Genomic DNA, 8,014 nt, shown 5'->3' with positions numbered 1-8,014 from the left:
AAATATTATCCTTTTGTTATTATACTTTTATAATAGGTACCATATATAATATAGACTAATAATATTCTAATATGTCCATGAAAACAATACAGATCAGACAATTTTATTAAAATGTTATTTTATTTATTAAATTTCTATGCCAATATCACTCATATACAGTGTTTCTGCAAAAATAAGACCTGACCCCAAAATAAGACTTAGGTTGACTTTGGGGGTTGGACCTAATATAAGTCCTACCCCAAAAATAAGCCCTATGTAAGAGCCTGTGCAGGGGGCCAGCCACCCATTCCATCACAGTGTCTGGTTGCTAGACATGAGGCGGGGGAGGAGGCGAGAGGGGAAGCTGCCTCACGCACCCCGCAACTGGTTACCATGCCAAAGGGCCCCCGCAGCCAGGCCTCCCTCCCCCACCAGCCTTGCCTCGTGGCAGTGGCACTGGCACATCACAGAAGAAATGGGATGGCGGCCATGCAGTTCCTGGATGGAGCTGTTGGTACAACTGCCATGAGGTGAGACATGTGTCAGGAAAAAAATAAGATATCCCCTGAAAATAAGACCTAATGCCTCTTTTGGAGGCAAAAAAAAATATAAGACCAGGTCTTATTTTCGGGGAACACAGTAACAACTCTGGGCAGCTTACAATATAATAAAAAGTTTAAAACTTCTAAATAACAATTGAAATTGGAATAAAAACCATTAGAAATTAAGAAGCAAGATGAGAAGTGGCCTGGGTGTGAGAATCTTCTCTACCCATCAGCAATCCCCAGTATTGCAGGCCCCTATTGGGGCCCCAGGCCAAGCAACAGAACCAAGTTTTTAGGTTCTTCCAGAAGGCTAGGCATGTGGAGGCAGATCTCACCTCTGCTAGGGCAAGGGGCCACAGCAGAAAAGGCTCTTCTTCTCGACCTCGCCACCTGAAATTCTTTGACTGACGGGATGCAAAGTAGTCCCTTTCTGCTGGAATGAGCGGGGTGGGTTAGTCCCATCAGGGCAAGGCAGTTCCTCAGATACCATGGGCCCATGACATAAAGGACTTTAAGGGTGATGACAAAACCTTGAATTGGACCTGAAAGCAAACTGGCAGATAGTGCAGCTCACATAACAGCGATGTCATATGTGCCGCCCAAAAGGCTTCCAGAACTGTCTGTATCGCTGCATTCTGTACCAATTGTAGCTTCCACATACTCTTCAAGGGTAGCCCCATTTAGACCCCCATACAGTAATCCAACTGGGATCAGTTACTGTGTACAGGGCCTCACGATCCAAGGAAAGGTGCAACACTAACCACAACTGTCACTTGCTCTTTGAACAGGAGTTGCAACTCTAGAAGTATCCCCAGACTGTATATCGGATCTGTCTGGGGTAGTGCAACCCCATCCAAAACTAAGGATGATAAACTCCTAGATCCCAAGGTCCCCTGAACCCATAGTCACTCCATCTTACCACAGCTCAGCTGAAGCCTGTTGTCCCCCATCCAAACCCCTACAACCACCAGTCACCATAAGAGAGCAGCTACAGTATCACTTAGATCAGGAGTAGGCAACCTCGGCTTTTTTATGACTCATGGACTTCAACTCCCAGAATTCCTGAGTCAGCATAGCTGACTCAGGAATTCTGGGAGTTGAAGTCCATGAGTCATAAAAGAGCTGAGGTTGCCTACTCCTGACTTAGATCATCAGGAATGAAGATGTGATATTGGGTATCATTGTCATATTGTTCATACCTCATCCCATGATGTTGTGTTATTTCACCCAGCACTTTCATATAGATGCTTAAAAGAGCCCTGAGGCAAGCTACAAAGGGGCAGACATGGGCTGGACCTCTTGCTCCCTACCAACACTAATTGAGACCGGCTTTGAAGAAAGGAGCTGAACCACTGCAAGACTGGGTCACCAGTACTACCTCTTGCAGACTGCCCAGAAGGATACCACCTCTTCCTCTATGTAACTATGTGCTCATATATTTTTTCCTACTACACGCCAATATATTGTAAATGGAACTGAACATTTTAAAAAATCTGACTTTATGTAAACTTTGCTCAAATTTCCCTTTTGCCCCATGTAACTTAGGGTGCACCACAGAAAGCACCTGAAATCCTTTCCCTGTTGAGAAAACTTACTGCCATTGTTATTTTCATCACTGAATTACCCCAGTTAATGAACTGTATGATTCTGAGAAAGATGCAGCTTCTTTGAAGACTGCAGACAGATGCTAAGTAAATGGTCAGAAGCATGCTTTTCACTTAAATTCCTTGCTATTTAGCAGGGTGACTCATTAAACTACTGCTTGCTATTTCAAATCATAGGATTTCAGAGAATTGCTCTCTATCCCAAAGTAAGAACACAGTATCTACCATCAAACCTAAATTGAACAAGCGAACAATGGGAATTTCTATGTGACATTTGAGATATACCAGCAGTCAATTTATCAAGTTCTCTTTAAGAAATATTAAGTTACAATGCAGATACATATCATGCATATTAAAATACACAATAATACTAAATTGATTAAATTTAGAGGCTGTTTAGTTCCAGACAACTCTGGGTGTCTTATATAATAAGATAAAAAAAAACAAAAAAATTAAAAGAGGATTATAAGAACTCCTGAACATGTGGAGGGAACAACCACAAAACTTCAAAAATACTCCTGAGAAAAAACAACTGGAGCTAAGCAGCTTTCTAATCCCAGGCCTAGGAGCAAAACCAACTTTTCAGTTACTTGTTGATCTGGTAGACCAAGCTAATAACTAAAAGTACAGTAATAAAATTTAACTTATGACTTAAATCATTATTTTCAGGTTTCTGCTGCAGTTTTTATTTCATCACGCACAATTTATTCAGGGGACTTCAGCATTATGTATTATATTAAAAAAAGTCTTCAGAATGATTACTTTTTTTAAAAAAAATATTTTGCTAATTGCAAATGTAACAAATGTAGGACTACCAGACCTGAACTGCAACTATACATTTGCAGCAAACAAGCTTGGAAAATTCTAATGCTTTACTGCCCTTTAGTGATTATCTTGATTTTTTTTTCAGCCCACTTCAGTTAGCCAGAGCTAATGATAGCATAAAATTAACTCCAAGGACAAGGAAAAACATATTTTAGAATTATGATGTGAGAACAAATGACCTGTCATGACTTTAGTTAGAAGTCACATTTCAAAGCTTACAGCCATGATTCAAAACCTGACTAATTGGTACGTTTCTGAAGATGTCAGTGATTAATGAGTCATTTTGATGTAAATTTTCAAACTCACCTGCATAAAAAAGTGGAAATTAAAAAGTTTTAAGAAGTAGTTAATGGACTCTTACAATCCATATGCAAGAGGTTTTTACATTTCATTCTCTGTTTGACGCTCTTGAATCTTATAGGAAGGCAAGCCAATTTCATTCTGCATCATCTCTCAGCATCTCAATGCCACCTTGTTTTTAAAAATAGTGTTTTAAAAATGCATCAATGAAAACAAAATATGCACACAAGGGTCTAAGCAGTGGTGTGCTTGGAGGTGGGTAAAGGGCAAGGGGGAGATAAGCAGGGAAAGGAACTAGAAAGTGTGAGAAAATTACGTACAAGTCTGAACACATATTGTAATTGATTCCACTGGAATCAAAATCAATCAATCAGAATAGAGCTGGAAGGGACCTTGGACGTCTTCTAGTCAAACCCCCTGCTCAAGCAGGAGACCCTATATTATTTCAGACAGGTGGTTGTCCAGTCTTTTCTTAAAAACCTCCAATAATGAAGCACCTACAACTTCTGAAGGCAAGCTGTTCCACTGGTTAATTGTCCTCACTGTTAGGAAGTTTCTCCTTAATTCCATGTTGCTTCTCTCCTTGATTAGCTTCCATCCATTGTTTTTTGTCTTGCCTTCCGTGCTTTGGAAAATAAGTTGGCCCCCTCTTCTTTGTGGCAGCCCCTCAAATACTGGAGAACAATTGCAATAAAATATGTAGACAGAATTAATTGGTGTTGTGACATCCTCCATGTTTTGGGATGGCACAACAGTGTTCCTAAAACACCCAATTAACTAATCCCATGCTGAGAAATCTAAAGAAATGGATTTCAGTTTTGTTTCCTCTAAAAGCTTCTGCCATGCAATCCTATTTATGCTGATGACAACTAGGTTGGGCTTTTATTATTTCACCAAGTAAGGAAGGTTTAGTCCCTAGATCATTTCTGATTTGCCGGCTAGACTCAGGCCATGAAAAACAGAGTATTTTGTTTGTTTGCAAAGGATCATTCCACTCTGCATCTCATGAAAGTGAGGATCCTGCTAGAGGACCAGGAAGAGCTACTTATCAGCATTTACAAGGAAGAGTCTCAGTATTTCTCTCCAACCATCTTCTCTGATGTGTTCTTAGAACGTATTGAAAGATAAGATTTCAGATGTTTTGTAGCTATGCTTACTATAGTTTTTTTATTTGAAATTACTATACCTATGGTTGTTGATTTTCTCTTTTTCCTGTATTTCACATTTCCCAATAAATTCTTTTAAAACAATAGAGGCTTCATTGACTTAATAAGGGAATTTCTCATATAAACCTTTCTCATATACCTATGCTTGGTTACATCACTGGCATAAGGTTTGTTAAGTATTATATTTATAGGTTTGGAATATAGAACATTTCCCTTCTATTTTTTAGGGCTTGGCTGAAGGAAGAAGTTATTGGTAAAAGAAATAAGAGCTCCCCAATTAAAAAAACTAAGTGAGATATTACGAGATTCAGCCCAATAGGGCAGCTTATCATAATTATCTTTTACTGGAGATTTTAAATTATCATCGTTTGCAAGAAGCAAATTTAGCAAAATAATCACAAAATAAAAAATAGTGAAAATATGAATAATAAACTGATCTCAGTGCTTCACTGAAAAGTTTCTTTCTCTTTCTCTTTCTCTGTGAAGAAACTACACAACTTTTACTACCTAAAATTAATTCCTTCCTTTGTAAATTTTAAAAGTTGCTATCTTTTTTTTTGGTCTTCTATTAAAAATATGCATGTTTCAAATAATAAATCTCCAAATAAAATTGGAGATTAAAATGTTCAAACATCAGAGAATTACCTATTGCATATTTATCTCAACAGTCTGAAGTGTAGTTTGAAACCGGCATATTACTTAAGAAACCTTATTTAAGAGCACTTCTACACTGCCAACTTCAATTCCCAAAATCTCTGCAGAAGCTGTTCATCTTGCCCTGCAATTATCCTCATTGTTGCCATCATTAAAATATTTAGTATATTCAATGAGCTTGTCACCACCCCATCTTCAGCAATGGGAAAGCATCATGATTAGCTTCTCCGCTCTCATTCTCTTCATTGCCCACTTAGTTTCTCTGCACAAGCAATCACTCAGTTTAAAAAACAAGGTGAAATTGTATAAAGTGTCAAGCCACTTTAACTTTGCCAAGATGAGAATAAGAGCTCTAGAGGCAGCACAAGGTGAGAATTGGTGGGAAACGATCTATCTTGCAATTCCAATTTTAACAACATGAAACAAGTATTTTGGGCAGCATCACAGCTGAACCAAAAAGTAATTGACTTAACTTCAGAAAGCCCTTATGCTTTTTCCCCATTTTTTTCTCCACTTTTTATAACGACCAGCTCCCAGTATTGTGTCTATTTGATTGATCTCAGAAAAGCAAGGCCTAATTATGACATATATTGTTTTTTCCTTATAGATCAGGATAATGGTTTTGTTATTTAAACACTGCAGAATAGTAGTATACATTTATACCAAGTACGACATATAACATTAAATTCAAACATGTTTTAAAAAGTTGGTTTCATAAACATTTTATACATCATGACTATAATCAATGGAACAAGTATTTTATTAAGAACAAGTAATACCATCTTACCACATGCGAAAAAAGAAGCAGCAATGCCCTCTTGTGTTATAAAGAAGCAGTATGTTTTTACTAGCTTTACCTCAAATAATCTCACATCTCACAATAAAACTATTTTAAAATGCAAATATATGTTTTTTTTCCTATTACAACTCTGAAAAAAGAAATGTTAAAATTTATATTATCTATATACTGTGTAGATAATCACTCAAGCAGGAAAAAGGTTTTGTGCTTGATCTTCCTGATCAGCTGTCTGCAATCTCAGCTCTTCCGAATCAATTGGGACTGTAACTTTCAGAATTCTCAGTTAACATGACCAGTTCAGTGAAAGTGGCTGCTCAGATAAAAGTTGTTTTAAGAACAGAAATGGTTACATAATATCATTTCTGAGAGGCAAGAATACCCATTTGTTCAGCAATACATTTATTTCTATCTACATTTACACTAAAATAGCCCGTATTTGAATGAACGGAGGGAATTAAAATGATTTGATGGTTGAATTATTTAATCTGTTTATTATAATAATAGTGTTATAAAGAAATTAGCTACTATATTTATTGTTATAATAATAAATACAGTGACTAGTTTCTTTATAATACAAGGAGGCATTTATTTATATGGTAATATCATTTCGGTTTGATACAGTTTATTAAATTATTATTCAATTACATATTTAACATTATTTATATCAGGCATGTCAAACTCGCAACGTATCGGGCCGGTTTTGCCATTGCCGGCAATGGGGTGGGCACGGCTTCCACGTGATGCGTCCGGCCCACGGGCCGGCAGTTTGACACCCCTGATTTATATAAACCTAGATTTTCTTTTGTCAATTTGCCCACTCTGCAATCAAACATTTGACAAAAGAAAACTATGAAGTAAACATAAACATTTAATGAAGTGTTTATGAACATTCATAATAGTAAAAAAAAAAATCCCTTTTTATGGCCCTGTAATCCTTTAATTCGGGGTAGAATTGGGCAACTGGATGGAGCTGAGCGTTTACTAGCTGGTTGATCATTCATAACACTATGAATTAATAAACTGGAAGAAACACAATAAAAAAGTGTATATCAGGAAATGTTCTGAAAGACAGTCATATCAAATTATTAAGAAAATTATAGACTGTTTACCCATAGTTCAAGCACATCATTTTTAAAAGATCAATAACTGTATATTCCAGAAAGCCCCTATGAGCAACTGAATGTTTTACTGCCGGGACAGTAAGAAAAGGTCGAACAGGATGTCCAAGGCCAATGACTGCATACAATTATTGGTATACCTTTCTGCTTCAATCAGTTGAAATAAATTAATAGAGTCCAAACAAGATTTTAAACGTAGAACTAATTGAAGAATTGACCATAAATTCTCTTAAGTCTATAACCTCAAGAGGAATTTGAGATTAATCTAATTCATTAATGTTTTTCTACCTCAAAATCTAAACCATACAAACACAGATTATATGATGCCTGCTTTTCAAGCTTGGATTGACCCTACACTGTATTGTGGAACAGAACATGAAACAGATCTGATACCAAACATAATATTGTATTTTGAGAGCAGCCTCATACTGCTATTAGTCTTACTTGCCCCCTTCTGCAAAACAATTTGAAGATAGCCTGTAATCAAAACTGATGAAACACAGAATAAAAATCACTGTCCCACTTGTCCTACTCCAGATCCTAACATAACAAAAAAAAAAATTCCTCACTCAGCAGCCTCCATAGGCTGGGGGAGGTCAAAACATAAAACTATTAGTTGCAACTCCATGAACACAGCACTGCTTCATTGTATGATATTTAAACATGTGGAAAAGGTGCAGGGCTTCAATTGTGTGTTCACAATAGCCATACTGATTTTTTGAGTCCCTCTGCAGGCAGCCCTACATTTTGTCTACTCTAATATTGTTACTTAGGGTTGTATGCATTTGTCTAGTTGTATGACCATCAATTCCTATGAAAAGGAGTTACAAATGTTTCAAGCAGTCTTATCTCCTGAAATCTAGGAGCAAGGAGGCACAGTGTACAGAGGCAGAGATTCTGCCAATGGAAAACTGACCACCCACAAGCACCAACAGATGTTCAGCATTTAAAAAAAGAGTATAGTTCTAGTTTTAAATACCCTGCAGCAGACACTAAAATAGGTTGTTCAGCTTTTGAACATACT

Source organism: Protobothrops mucrosquamatus, unplaced genomic scaffold, assembly GCF_001527695.2.
Source record: "Protobothrops mucrosquamatus isolate PMUCROS unplaced genomic scaffold, P.Mucros_1.0 scaffold9521, whole genome shotgun sequence".
Lineage (NCBI taxonomy): Eukaryota > Metazoa > Chordata > Lepidosauria > Squamata > Viperidae > Protobothrops > Protobothrops mucrosquamatus.
Note: the sequence above shows the minus strand (reverse complement) of the source record.